The 15,636-nt window shown below is 43.9% G+C and overlaps 1 long non-coding RNA gene across 1 annotated transcript; it reads right to left on the bottom strand.

Moving 5' to 3' along the window:
• Positions 1-1,909: 1,909 nt before the first annotated feature.
• LOC141085728 (uncharacterized) lies at positions 1,910-14,874 on the bottom strand. The gene is made up of 2 exons (XR_012231394.1): positions 14,812-14,874; positions 1,910-3,260 (listed from the first exon to the last, which is right to left on the bottom strand). It is a non-coding gene; the product is annotated as an uncharacterized lncRNA (long non-coding RNA).
• Between the last annotated feature and the right edge of the window lie 762 nt (positions 14,875-15,636).

The raw sequence follows: 15,636 nt of genomic DNA, 5'->3' as shown, positions 1-15,636 counted from the left end.
GTCATTAAACCCCTGTCTCCAATGCCACTTCTGCTGTGTGCACCATGAACACCTCTTCCATTGTGCCCACTACGGCTCGTGGGAGAATCAGCACCGCTGCTGTGTGCTGGGAAAGCCTCAAACAAATGGTTTACCAGAGTTGCTTGTTTGTTAGCCAATATTATCTCTAGGTTCTCCTGTGGCATGATGTTGTGTATTTTGCCTTTGGATCGAGGATGCTGGCCAGCCAGTAGTCGTCATCCCTCATCATTTTGGCAATGCAGGGGTCACTTTTTAGGAATGAGAAACAAAGAAATGGGGGCACCACCGAAAGGATAATTAAGGGGATCCAACCTAGACCTAAATAGTACATATGTTTGACAAATAGGAGAGAAAGAAATAGGCCATGAGCAGGAGATCAACCTGAATAGGACATAGCATATATAATACAAATCTTATTAAACACAGCAAACAGCAAAAATTCTTAAAAACATTAAAAATGGTCACAAATGTGACACATACACAAATAATACAATGCTCATAGGAGCACTTTCTGGCAAATCCACATCCCTACAGTCGCGCACAAACACTGTACCTGACCTTGGAACGCCAACATTTTCTCTTACCCCCTGAGAAGAATCCTCCTGCCCAAAATAATCATTCCCCTCATCCTCCTCCTCTTCTTCCTCCACCTCGTCAAGGACAGTTCCCTGACCAGACAATGGCTGACTGTCATCAAGGCTTCCCTCCTCCTCCTCTGCAGACGCCTGATCCTTAATGTGCGTCAAACTTTGCATGAGCAGACGCATAAGTGGGATGCTCATGCTTATGATGGCGTCATCTGCGCTTACCAGCCGTGTGCATTCCTCAAAACACTGAAGGACTTTACAGAGGTCTTTCAGCTTTGACCACTGCACACCCGACAATTCCATGTCTTCCCTCAAAGTGCCTGGCCGTGTATCCTCCCACAAATGCATTACAGCCTGCGTCTGTTCGCACAGCCTCTCAACCATGTGCAGGGTGGAGTTCCAACTTGTTGCAACGTCTTTCGTTAAGCCGGTGCTTGGGGAGGTGGAGCAATAGCTGCAGCTTCTGCATACGACTGGAGTGTACGGCCGAGCGACGGATGTGCGAGCACAGTCTTCGAACCTTACGGAGCAGGGATGTTAACTCCGGATAATTATTAAGGAAGCACTGCACCACCAGGTTCAAAGTGTGAGCCCGGCAAGGTATGTGTGTGAGCTTTGCACGGGCTATGGCTGCCACAAAATTACGGCCGTTATCACTGACTACCTTTTCTGCCTCACGATGTAGACTGCTCAGCCATGAGACTGTTTGTCGCTGCAAGTAGTCGGCCAGTACCTCCGCGGTGTGTCTGTTGTCACCCAAAGACATCATCTTTAACACAGCCTGCTGACGCCTACCACTAGCTGTTCGATAGTGGGATACCTCGTGTGCAACACTGCCTGCTGTGGATGGAGTGCTCGTGCGACTGCGCTCTGTGGACGAGCTTTCGCTGATGGAGGAGGAGGAGGAGCGAAAGCCTACAGCCAACTGTTTCCTATACCGTGGGCTAGGCAGCACTGTTCCACCACCGCTGTCCCCAGTGGAGCCTGCATCCACCACGTTAACCCAGTGTGCAGTGATGGACACGAAACGGCCCTGGCCATGCCTACTGGTCCATGCATCTGTTGTGAGGTGCACCTTTCCACTCACTGACTGTTTAAGTGCATGGACAATGCGGTCTTTCACATGCCGGTGGAGGGCAGGGATGGCTTTTCGAGAAAAGAAGTGCCGACTGGGTAGGTCATAGCGTGGGACAGCGTAGGCCATGAGGTCGCGGAAAGCTTCGCTTTCAACCAAACGGTAGGGCATCATCTCTAATGAGATTAGTTTGGCAATGTAATAAAGTAAATTTTTGGCACTCAACTTGAGAATAAAGGAAGGATTTTATTTGCAGTCAAAGGCAGTTAACGTTTCGGTCAATACATCTGACCTTCATCAATACACTGCAAAAACCAAAATATCACAGAAAAATAAATAAAACTATGTAAATTACATCCATGAATATAACAAGAAAAATAGGCGACAAAATGTGTCAAATAGTACACAATTGATGAGGGATTGGAAAAACATAGGAAGGGAGAGGAAAACACATACCAGACTGCTACTGTGTGGTCCATGAACATGGAGTCTAAAGGAATATGGCAATAAGTGTGGGTCCCTAGAAGCATATTGGTCATTTGTTCTATAAAATCACTAAAATATAGATATTCACAGAAGAATAACACTGAAATGGAGAGAATCATAGACTCCTATGGGGTTACAATACCCCTGCTGTGGAGAGTTATTCTATAAGGTGAAAAAGGACCATTATCAAACAATGGAACCGCAATTAAAATATGAAAGCCATATGATGTGACCAACCTGTTTAGTAAGTCCTGTGACAGCTGGTTAAGAATACTGGGTGTATCAAGAATGTATAGGGATCTTCTATGGGGTGATAAAGGAATCTTGTCAGGTAAGAGGACATTGGTAAATAAATATATCCCCATCCTATATGACCAACCTGTTATCTGTTAAAGTTCTGTGACAGCTAAACCAGAATGACAGGTATCTCCAAAGTGCTGTCCATGGACTCAATCTGTCCTGGAATAAAATATAAACAAGTGTATACTAAAGTGCTAGAGCAGCATAAGAAAGGCTCATAACAGGTTAAGTTATGGTCAGTGTGCTGTGGGAGGACTCTAAGAGTAAACAGACTGTGTGGACTTCTGTATAAGAGATTAGTATGGTCCCATAAACATCCATAAAGAGGACTAGTTATAAAAGCATAAAGTGTGCCTTACCAGTGGTGAATAGCCAATCAGCAACACGGCTTCCACCGCTTGTTCCTGGGCAGTCAGTGTGCAGATTCTCAGGGTTTATGAAAGACGGGGGCGGGACAAGCATCCCTACTCAGCCCTAAGTGTCACTGTTTGCTTCTCATAGCTGAGTCTGTGGAGAGTTTAGGGGCAGAGCTCCATGTCAGGCACATCATCGTGGGTGTGTTGGGTATCATTTAACCCTAGCAGCAGCGTGACTATAGAAGCTGAAACCCTGAGGTGTTTTGTGTGACCTGTGTAAGGCATATCTGACAAACAGGACAGAAAATGGGAATAAATATGAGATGGACCCAGGGCAGTTGGTGGACAAAAATGGGAAAAAAGGGCAGGGAGGTCCAAGGGGGAAGGAGGATCAGGATGTGACAATTGCGTGACGTCAATTCAATATAGACGACTCTGCAAAGAAAGGACAATATGTTAGTAAATAAATCATATACAAGTATGTATTGAGACAATGTTGGCAAAAAACAAACCCGAAGAAATGGAATGCAGATTGAACATTGAAACCATTCCAATGTATAATGTAGGAATTAGTGATGGGCGAGTCCTAAATTACTCGGAATCGCTTGACTCTAGCGAGTCCGAGCCCGGGACTCGCTACTCGTTGCGAGTCTAGCGAGTCCAATGTTAATGAATGGGGAAGCGAGTCTTAGCGAGTAATGTGCGATTTACAAATCGCAGATGTGTCTCGGAAAGCGCTTGCATAGGCGATTTGTAAACCCCACTCGCAACAGTTTGTTGCTGCTGTGTCCGAGTCCAAACTCGCATTTGTTTGTCTTATTTAGCGCCGATGAGGCGAGGGAAGCGATTTTCTCTAGCACACACCATGCTTTGAGCAAACAGGAAATAATCCGAGTCGAGTTGACATACGCACACACACACAGAGCAATACAGAGCAATCATGGCCCGTGTCACTGTCAACACGCTGCAGTTGATTGATCTGGTGGAGGCTCGGCCCCTGCTTTGGCTCCCCACTGACCCTGCCTATGGGCATAACATCCAGCGGACTACAGCCTGGAGGGAGATCGCTCAAGTGATGTTCCCTGCACTGCTACGGCCACGACCTCGTCCCTTTGCAACCTCTTTTTTGGGAAATTGTGGTTTTTGTGACATTGTTGACAAATGCACAGTCACCGAGATGGAGTTAGGTGGTGCTGTAGGCGTCACTTGCTGGCGGGGTAAGTGTGTGTGCTGACACCTAGCAGTGAAGCTGCACACTAGTCCCTGCCCTGTGCACTGCACTGTAAGGCTTGATCCTCCCTGCCTGCCTGCCTACAGTCTACACAGTACTCCTCTGTCCTCCTGGTAGCTCTCAGAAGAGCTGTTTGGGTTTAATATAAGGAATCTTGAAGTTTCCCTACACTAACTGACAATCCCTATGATCTGCTCAAGCATCTACCTCACCCTGCTCTATCTCAGATCTCTCAGTAATGCAGAGGAAATGGCGGCGGAAAAGGCTTATATACAGCCTCGCCTCTCATACATGACATAGGCATCACGATGGACAGAAGCCAATCATAGTCCTGCCACAACCAACATTACTGAATATGATTGGCTAACATGCTTGTCCATCTAAAAAGTTTTCTGACCTAACAAGCTAGGCTGTCTCGGAAGCTTTGTAGGAACATAACAGATTCTATATTTGCGAGTCCCGAATCCAGTATACAGGACTCGGGATTCGTAGACTCGCTCAGACTCGCTCACAATCGCTGTGTGTTGACATAGGCTGTCTTGGAAACTTGTAGGAACATAACAGATTCTGTATAAGCGAGTCCCGAATCCAGTATACAGGACTCGGAATCGTAGACTCGCTCAGACTCGCTGTTGACAGCGATGTGATATAGCGAGTCTAGCGAGTGAGAAAAAAAAAACTGACAAAACTAGGATTGCCATTGACTTGCATTGGACTCGTTACTGTGCGAGTAATCACTGGGAGACTCGCCGAGTAACGAGTCCAGCGAGTCCCTTACTATTCGCCGAGTAACGAGTCCTAGCGAGTAGACTCGCCCATCCCTAGTAGGAATTAAAGGGTACATGCAAATTAGGAAAACAGTTAAATAAAGGACAACAAATCATATTCCCTGTTGAGACCCCTGGGGGATAAGGTCTCAAGTTCATGTATCCAAAAGGCCTCACTTCTTTTTAGGGTCTGGACCCGGTCACCCCCTCTGCTGGGTAAAGGGACATGCTCGATAATCTGAAATTTAAACTGAGGTATAGTGTGTCCGGCTGTAACAAAGTGGAATGGTAATGGTAATAATGTATTCTTGCATCTGACTGTAGACTTATGCTTGCTTATTCGATCTTTGATGGGTTGGGTGGTCTCACCAATGTAAAGGAGACCACATGGACATTTTATCAGATAGACCACAAATGATGTGTCGCAGGTAGTATAGTCCTTAATTTTGTAGCGTTTACCCAAATGTGGGTGGTAAAAGTGGTCACCTTTTAGAACATTGCTACATTGATTACAATGTAGACAAGAGTGAGTACCCGTCTTAGGAGTAGAAAGAAATCATTGTGTAGAGGCACGGCCCCCCAGTCCTATGTCATCTCTTATTAGTGTCCCAAATGTTGTGTGGACGTTTGTAGCATGGTAAAAAATTTTGCTGAAACTGGGGAATCTCTGGGTGTGCTTCCCTCAGGAGATTCCAGTGTTTTCTAATCGTATGATGGAGGATGTGCACATAAAGGTGGAAAGTGTGAACAAAGGGTATTCGTCCCGTAATCGATTTTTGGGAAGGTGTCCTGGGTTGGAGAGCATGGTTTAGTAAGTCTGGTGGATAAACCCTTTCTCTGAATTTATTGTACATTTCCCTCATTGCTCTTATTTGGATCCGTAACAATCCGCTCAACCCTTTTAAATGGTATCGATTTTTTTGTAGATGGTGGATGAAGACTGTTGCGGTCGGTGGGTTTGGTATATATATATCTGTACTTAGAGAACCATTGGAACCTTTGATGACCATTGTGTCTAAAAAGCTCACCTGATGTACGTCTTTGGTAATAGTGAATTTTAAACCAGGCCATGCCAGGTTAAGTATGTTAAAGGACTCATCCAAAGAATCGGACGAGCCTGTCCACACACAAAATATATCATCTATGAACCTTTTCCATATAATGCAATGGGTTCTGAATAGAGGGTTAGGATATACCACTTCATACTCAAAAGTAGCCATGCATGTGTTAGCATACGTGGCGCAATGTTAGACCCCATTGCGGTCCCTTTGGTCTGTAAATAGAATGTGTCCTCAAAGAGGAAGTAGTTACTAGTAAGGACTACTGTCAGTAATTCAAGGCATAATGTAGATTGATCAGGTCAGTAACTAACCCAGACTGTGTAAGTAGGCATTTGACTTAATACCCTGATTATGTGGTATTGACGTATAAAGGTCCTTGACATCGAAGGAAACCAAAAAGGAGTCCTTCGGGATTGTGTCCTGTGTTTGGATGACTCTGAGAAAGTCACCTGTATCAAGAGGGAACGACTGTGATTTCTGTGTGTGTGGACTAAGTATTTTCTCCAGAAATATGGACAGTGGAGATAGGATGGACTCTGTGGACGCAACTATGGGTCGGCCAGGGGGGCAGTTTAGACTCTTATGAACTTTGAGGAGTATATAAAAGACTGGGGTGATGGGGTTTGCTTTTGTCAAAAAATCTCTAGTCTTGGAATCAATCACCCCCCTCTCGGTATAGGTGGCGACAATAATGTTAATGGAGTCCCTGACTTCTCGTGTGGGATCCTGAGTAAGTTTGGTATAAACCAAACTATCACGAAGTTGCCGTAAGGTTTCCTTCATATAGTCAGTCTTATCCATGACAACAATAGCCCCGCCTTTGTCAGCGGGCTTGATGATGATGTTTGTATCATTCCGGAGAGATTCTAAGGCATGAAAGTCCGACGAGTCCAAATTTGGGGGAAAATGCAATCTGCCTCTCTCCATGTCAAGACGGAGTTTGGAGAATGCTTTTCCAATAAAATCTATAAAAGATTCCACCGCATGGGAGCCTGGTGGAGGTCTACAGGAACTTTTGCTCCGAAGGCATAATTGACTGATGGAAATCAAAGTCTGACTCATATGGGGTGCAGTGATCTCCTCAGTGTCCTTTCTGGCAAAATGTACCAATAACCTTATGCGACGAAAGAATAGTTGTAAGTCCATGTCCAAACTAAAGGTACTAAATTTGAAAGAGGGACAAAAGAATAAACCTTTTTGCAAAAGTTTATTCTCGGCAATACTTAGGGATCTTGAGGAAATATTGATTACCAATGAGTTAGTACCTGGGATCTCGTCACTCTGTAGAAGTCTGGACCTCTTCCTTCGTTGACTCCGGCGGACAGTTTGGCAATGTAGGCGTTCAAACAAAGTGTACGCGGATGAGAGGATGAGTACTTTCTTGTCCTACTCAGAGTGTCTGGTAGGGTGAGCTGGACTGGAGAGCTGAATATGGGGGAAGTAGCGGTGGACCGGATGGAGTGAGAGGGGGTTGGTGATGGTATTGGTGGTGATGGCCTAGATTCAGTGTTGTGTTGCAAAACCATTGTGATTCCCTGAGTGCTTTGGCCTTGCGACGACACCTCCACATTTAGTGCTGGTGGTGTGCTTAACGGTGGCGGTGGTCTTACAGTGGGGGAAGCGATGGAGCGTTGTTGTCTACCTTCAGTCGGAGCAGGTGCACATGTGCTACCTGAGGTTTTGCAGTCCGTCCACGCTTTCAAGTGCATGTTGATTAAATGTCTAAGCATGCAACTGGTATTCAAATTTCTGAGTTGCTTACCTAGGCTAAAGGTCCTTCCGCACTTCTTACAGGTAACCTTTGCCTCATCAGTAGGATTTTAGACAAAGAAGTGCCACACTGCACTCTTCCTACAATGGTAAACACTTTCTGGCCTTGCACGCTGTGCTAAGTTGACCGTCTGGCCAAGCTGTCCTGCAACTCTTTTAGTTTTTGTTCCACGTTTTAGGACAGCTATGGGCCTGCCAGATAACCGCTGCTGCGATGTCAATGGCTGCTGTGGATCCTTCTCCTTATCTGAACTATTGCCAGCACCACCCTCCTCCCCTAATGGATGCCAATCCGGGTCCAGAACTGAGTCATCCATCATCTCCTCTTCAAAGTCATCAGCACCTTCCTCTTTACCTTCCTCTGTGTCACCGTGTAAGGTGGTATAGTATGCGGGAAGGGGCACCTGAGTTTCATTAGGGTCAGATTCTGGTTCAATAGACTGCGAGGGCAATGTAGTGCTGTGGATCAATGGACCAGCAGAATCATCTAGCAGTGGCTGTGCATCAGTGCACTCCTTGTCAGATTCATCTTGGACTGGGGAATTCAGGATTTGAATGGATAATCCAGGCATGGTATGTGAAAAGAGCTTCATAGAGTAATCTGAAGTGTTGGCTGCTGCATCCTTAACTTTTGGTGGGGGTGAAGGACACAAGGAAAGGTGTTTTTTCTGACCAGAACCCTGCACTGACGACTCCGTGCTTTCAGGTTTCGAACGTTCAGAAGAGGAGGCAATAGAGCTGGTGGCTGTTTCGGCAATGTACGCCAAAATCTGTTCCTGATGCTCCTGTTCCTGAGGCTTTAAAAGCGGTTTTCCTACTCCAAGAAAAGACAACCTTACAGGCCTTCTTGGGCCAGAGGATGACGCAGGCTCAACACTTCCTGCCTTAGCTGCTATTGTGCTTTTGCCAGAACCAGTCGAGGCACCACCACCATCAGTACCAGCTGCACCCCCCTGCCCACGTCCGCGGCCCTCTTCCACCATACTTCCTCATGTTTGGGAAAATGTACCAAAAATACCAGCAGAGAGATGGTACTTTATGAGGAGCGTCCAGCTGTGTACGGTGTATTAAAAAAATTAAATCAACGTATATATTATGTTATTCATAGACGTTCTCACAGTATGTATTGGACCGTAATCCAACAAGCAGATATATGGAACTGTATCAGAAGTGTACAGCTGTAAACGTTTTTTGTGTAACTAACAATCTCCGTATATGTATTTACGGAGTGTCACACACACATGCTGACTCTGTATAAATGTGACTGTTATGCGAATGGCAGATAGACAATACTGTGTCAGAATCGTACAGCTCTATACGGTGTGTGTATGGAAAATTGTCAAGCTCCGTCTATTTGTATACGGACTGACACACGCTGTCTTTGTCTAGTTTTGACCATAATCAAACAGCAGATAGACGAAACTGAAAAACGAACAGCACTCTAAGGTGTAGGTCTGGAAAAATGGAAAAACTCCTCAGCTTTTTTTTCCAGAGTCACACACAGGTAGCTTCTATTTGTCCATGATACCAGCCGATACATGGTAGTGTGTGAGGGGCGTACACCGCTATACGGTGTCTGTATGGAAAATTATCAATCTCCGTCTATTTGTATACGGACTGACACACGCTGTCTCTGTCTAGTTTTGACCTTTATCAGACAGCAGATATACAAAACTGTTTGAAAAACGGACGGGACTTTAAGGTGTAGATCTGGAAAAATGGAAAAACTCCTCGGCTTGTTCTTCCAGAGTCACACCCAGATAGCTTCTATTTGTCCGTGATACCAGCCGGTACACGGTAGTGTGTGAGGAGCGTACACCGCTATACCATGTGTGAAGAAATGAATGCTCAGTAACTCACCAGGACAAAATAATAAAAGTTGGAGTGCTTTGAAAAAATCAGTTTGAACAGCAGTGTGCACACAGCAATGCAGATAGCAGGTAACCTTAAAAGGCAGCCTAATCACCACCAGCGCTGCTGCACACAACAAAAATCCTCCCCCTTGACTGCACACTAACTGTACAGTGAAAAGCGCTAACAGCAGAAGCAGTTTTTTTTTCTTCTTCCCTGCCTAATGCTCTCCCTGTTCAGAATCAGCAGCAGCACCTCTCCCTATTGTAAGATCGGCAGAAGTAAGATGGCGGTCGGCCTTCACAGCCTTTTATACCCACTGTGACATCACACAAAGCCAGCCAATCGCTTCAATGCCCTTCTCGAAGATGGTGGTCCCGCTGCGCATGTCATCGCGTTGCCCACAGTGTGCGTCCTCCATCATTGGCTGAGAAAAGGCGCTGAAAGCATCATTTGAAACGCGACTTTGGCGCGCTGATCGGCGACCTCATGGCCGACCTCACGCTATGGTCGGGTTTCGATCGGCGAAACCCGACTTTGGCAAAAGTCGGCGATTTTTTAATCTGACCGACCTGTTTCGCTCAACTCTAGTCACAAAGATATAATGGGATGAGGAGCCCGGTGAAAACGCCACTTCAATATATCTCCCTGGAACTGACTTCAGCGCAGACTCAGAAATATCATCTACAGGGTCGTCCACCCCCTTATGGTTATCCTGCCCGTGCACTTTCACGGTGACCCACTCTACTTCTTCTGTACCCAAACTTCTGTAATTTCTTCACTATGTTGCTGTGGAAACCATGCACTTAACTCTTCTCTTCCTTTTTTTCTACTCCCATTCCTTTCCATGGATGGCTGGGCTTCTACTTGAAAACGTTGTGTGGTAGCTGAGCAGCCCAGGCCCAAGGCCACCTGAGCAGAGCCAGGGTTCTACCAAAGATTGACTATATCCAGGAAATCTATCTGCCTTATTCCCCAGCTGCAACTCCTAGAAATTAACCTCTAAATGTCCTACAACTAAGCTTTCCTATGCAGTGTACTCAGTGCCCCCCTTTTAGTGGCCTTTTCCCTAAGTGCACTGTCCCTAATTTACATGCAATACAAAAATATGTAAATACAACACACAAATATGGCAATTACATACATGCAAATAGTAGCATCAACATTTAAAGGGGCTAAACCCTGACCCCCTTACAGTTACCTTGTTCATTATATCTGCATATCCTTTGCAAATGAACTGTGTATTCCCACGTTTAATTAGTCATCTCCCTGCGAGTAACTCCTGTGTTTAATTAAAACTGTTAACCCTTGCTCTGCCTCCTGTCTGTCACTGCATCCCACAACCTGTTGTCTCACAAGTGCATAGGTGGCTGCGGATCACCCAGGGAGACTGACACGTGGCGTGTCTTTCAAGACCAAAGCATGTAAATTCCTCCTGCAGTGATGCTAGTGTCTGCAACAGAAAGCTGTAAATCCACACGATTCAGTGAACACATGTGGATTTACCTGCATTCAATAGAAGGCAGAGCTTTGGATGCAGCAAACATACATTGTGTCCAAAGCGCTGCTACTTCTAGATCGTGGGAACATACCCTAAAGGCTTGTGAAAATTACCATATTTTCGATCCGAGTGTGACTCGACAAATAATTGCACTCAGACCAACATTATTCTATGGGGCTGTGTACATGTCTAAGTTTTTGTTCAAACAGTCTATCAGAAGAAAAAAAATCACACATTCTCAATTTGCATACGGTATTAGAATCACACTCAGTCATGCAAGTCAATGAGTGCATGGAAAACATCAGACTTCACTCGGATGACATCTGTGCACGGTCTGATTTTCATGGACTAAAGGGCCTGTCACACTAAGCGATATCGCTAGCAATATCGCTATAACGTCACTGGTTTTTGTGATGTTATAGCTATATTGCTCGCGATATCGCTATGTCTGATACTTACCTCTGACCGCTCCCCCGCTGGTTATCGCTGATCGCGCAAGAACGTCCTGGACCGTTTCTCGTCGTCAACTTCCTGCTGTGGAGACAAGCGACGCGTGGAAGCAGGCGGGAGGACGTCAGGATCGCCTCGTCTGACAGGTAAGTAGCGACCCCCGACCCCTGCTATGTCGCTGGTGAGATCTGCCTGTGTGACAGCTCACTAGCAACCACTTAGCGATGCACCAGCGATCCTGACCGCGTCATATCGCTGGTTGGGATCGCTGGTGCATCGCTAAGTGTGAGAGTACATTAACAGAATGGAGAATGTTTTTTCTTCATTTTCTCCTAATCAAAGAAAGCTGGATAACACTTATCACACTCTGAACAAACTCTGATCAGAGTGTGATTATAGTGTTATTAGTACAATTAGCCCAATTCTCTTAAGTACAAACCATCACCATCTCAATTATACAGTATGTGTTAATGACAAACCTCAACAAGAACGTTATCACCTGCTACTGCATCTTTTATTCTAAGCAGTCAGATATCTAAATGGCTAAGAAATTTCTGGAGCTTCCAGAAACAAAAACTATTAGCTACTAATGGCGATATTTTTTCATTTTTATTTTTGATGAAAATCTACGTTAAATCATGAGTTTTACGGCTTCTGATAAATTCAAGCATAGGATGACCTAATTTGCACTATACAACCCTACCACATTAGAAAACTTTACTTTAAAAGTTATCTGCGAGAGTCCGGAATGTTTCAATAAACATCTCTGTCCACACAATTGTCTCATTAGAATTGTTCAGTTGTTTCAGGAGGGTAGAAGATCATCCTAAGCAAAATTTATCTGCTCAGAAAACAACCCTTTATCGGCTCTTGGATTCCATAGACTACAAGAGAAGATTTCCTTTCGTCATTGTCTTCCGGGATGTTTCACACACTGGGCACAATGCTTCCTTCCAAATGAAAAATTAACATGGCTTTATTTATTGAAGTCCTCTAAATATTTAGAAATCTAAATTGCCCTGTGTACCTTGTGGCAAAGTCAAACAGTCGGAAGGTTAAAGCGCTAAAATGCTAATGCATCTCCCAACAGCAAATACCAGCTCACTAAGGAATCTATACTGACCCTTTCCATGACCAGTACTGAGAGATAGACAGCTGTATTTCTTTCTACTATTTTGTGTGTTCTTTATGCAGTTACTTTTATTGGTGTTTCTTGATTTTGAAAGTTAAGTAGATGCTACCAGTTACAAATATTTTCTTTTTATTTTTGCATTTTGAATTAGATACTGTATTTGAAGATTATGCGATAATAGGATTAAAAACATGAAGATATTCCTCTAAAATGAGTCCCAGAATTAATTGCTGGATGCCGCAATGTAGAAGTCATATTATAGTAATGAGTACAGGCAGTTTTAGAATGTACACCGAGGCTATGCTCACATTATGTTTGGGCCACATCCACATGCTTGTGGCTCCATCTGAAACCCTTAAAAAAGGATTTGGAAGGAATTCCCGACTGAGCCGTTCACTATAATGAGGCAGGAGGAACCACTTTGTAGTTTTTTTGTTCTCTGTTTGATCGAACTCGCTTCTGTGCCTGTCTAAAAAGGGCAATTTACATATTAAATTAGAAAATGGTAGCACACCAAATATGAAATAGGAATAGCAAAATGGCTTTAGTAATACATTTCATAATGGCTTTTATAAGGCATATCAAATATGAAATAAGTGAAATATGAATAGCATAATGGCTTTTGTAATCTAGAAAAACATATGAGATACTTAGCACAAAATTTGGCCAAAAGATGTGAGCCCATTCACCAGCGACAAGGTGATCTCAGATTGAATGGGTCCCTATACTGACTGCCTGGTGTGAACTGACCTCTGGCTAATAACATGGCCTGTATATATAGGACGATAGGAACCAAACACGTGATTGAATGCGATTAAAATCACCACTTGATGAAGGGCGGAGTGCTCAGTCAGAAAACTAGTATACATGTAATAGAAAAAACTGACGGCACATCTAGAACTAGTCTGAATAGGTGCATACCAAAAGGCAACTTACATATTAAATTAGCCAGAGGTCAGTTCACACCAGGCAGTCAGTATAGGGACCCATTCAATCTGAGATCACCTTGTCGCTGGTGAATGGGCTCACATCTTTTGGCCAAATTTTGTGCTAAGTATCTCATATGTTTTTCTAGATTACAAAAGCCATTATGCTATTCATATTTAACTTATTTCATATTTGATATGCCTTATAAAAGCCATTATGAAATGTATTACTAAAGCCATTTTGCTATTCCTATTTCATATTTGGTGTGCTACCATTTTCTAATTTAATATGTAAGTTGCCTTTTGGTATGCACCTATTCAGACTAGTTCTAGATGTGCCATCAGTTTTTTCTATTACTTGTCTAAAAATGGCAGACACTGCTGAATTGTAAACCAGATTCGGACATTCCGTTTCATCTCATCCATTTTAGGAACTGACACACAGAATGAGACATTAGTTTCTTCGGTTATGCTAACGAACGTGCCCACTGATTATTATGGCATTCGATTAGTGTCTGTTTCTTAAACAAAAAAAAAAAATCCTTCATTCAGAACTTAGTTGTAAAACACAGAATACAGAGGTGTACCCCATAAAAGAACACAGACTAACAAAATGTACTAACAGACACCTGAACAAACCCTAGGGTGCAGGAGAGCCAGGCATCAGCAAATTCGGCCCAAGGGTGAAAAATCAAAAAGCTGCTTTATTATAGCAGACACAAGTCTCATTTTGGATCATCATACCTGAAACTTTGCATGTATCTGATGTAATAAAGAAGCCATTTGCATTTTCACCAGATGGGGGGCTCCAGTTACGTGAATTTCTGTGCTCCCCCTCTGGAGACAATAGTGCTCCTCTTCTCAGCCTTGATTTGTAGAATTATTTCCCCTTTGCTTGCTAGCACCAGTTTCCTTTCTTTACCCCCTTCCAGCCTCGGGAAGATGTAATACCCCATATAAGAGAGTATGTAAGAGGAGCTTGCCAAGCTTTCTTACCTCCCTGGTGTTCATTTGTACACTGTAGACTCACACTGGACTTGTGACCATAATGTCACACAGGACTTTTAGAACTTCTACCCATGGAGCCTGCCTTGGTAATGTAGAGCTTTCATTATCAGTGCAGTCTCAGTTTTTTGTATGGAGCAGGTCTGTGGAGTTGGTAAGTCAAACCTCCGACTCTGACTCAGATTCCAATTCCTTAAACAAGTTGTCCACTACTATAACTTTTTTTTTGTTCATAAATCTTGCTATTATGTGCCACTAAAAACATCCACTGTGTTTATTTGAGCAATATTACCTTTTATCATCCTCTAGCTGCACATGTTGTTCAGTGCTGTCTCCAGCTCTCATGGGGTTAATCGACAACTTCCCTTCTCCTGATTTATTGTGCTCTAATACTACAAGTTCCATGATGCATTGCACTGGCCTAAGCCAGCAACAAGCACACCCACTCCAAAACACACCCAAACCCCTCCCTTCTCTCCCTCCTCTGTCTTCAAGCTGAAGCATCTTATTAGGGTATGTGTACACGTGGTGGATTCTGCTGCGGTGTACAGTACCATAATTTCAATGTAAAACAAAAAACGCTGTGCACATCAATTCTTTGTGCGGATTCCGCAGGTGAAATCCGCACAAAATCTGCAGAAAATCCTTAGGTAATGCGCAGGTCATTTTACCTGCGGATTTAGCAAGATCCGCGCAGAAAAATTCGCAGCAGAATCCGCAACGTGTGCACATAGCCTAAAACACATTGCAAGCAATATGAGCACACACACACACACACGCACGAGCGTGCGCACACACAGACACTTTTAAAAAAAAAATAATGACTATATACCCATGTACATACCTTTATAATGCTGAAAGCCTAAGGGTATGTGCACACGTTGCGAATTCTCCCATGGATTTTTCCACACAAAAAATGCAGGTCTTGGCAGAAAATGCAGGTGTGTTTTTCAGTGCGGTTTTGCCTGCGGATTTGTCTGTGTTTTTGTAAGCTAAAGCTATGTAATTTAACAAAAAAAAAGATTTGTGATGTCATTTCTGTCCAACCTCCTCTTTTACATTTGTCCAACCCACACTCCATTACACACAGATAGATAGAAAGAAAGAAAGAAAGAAA

This window comes from Dendrobates tinctorius, unplaced genomic scaffold (genome assembly GCF_039654945.1).
Source record: "Dendrobates tinctorius isolate UK_male_01 unplaced genomic scaffold, ASM3965494v1 ptg000029l, whole genome shotgun sequence".
NCBI lineage: Eukaryota > Metazoa > Chordata > Amphibia > Anura > Dendrobatidae > Dendrobates > Dendrobates tinctorius.
This window is presented reverse-complemented; position numbering and strand designations above follow the sequence as displayed.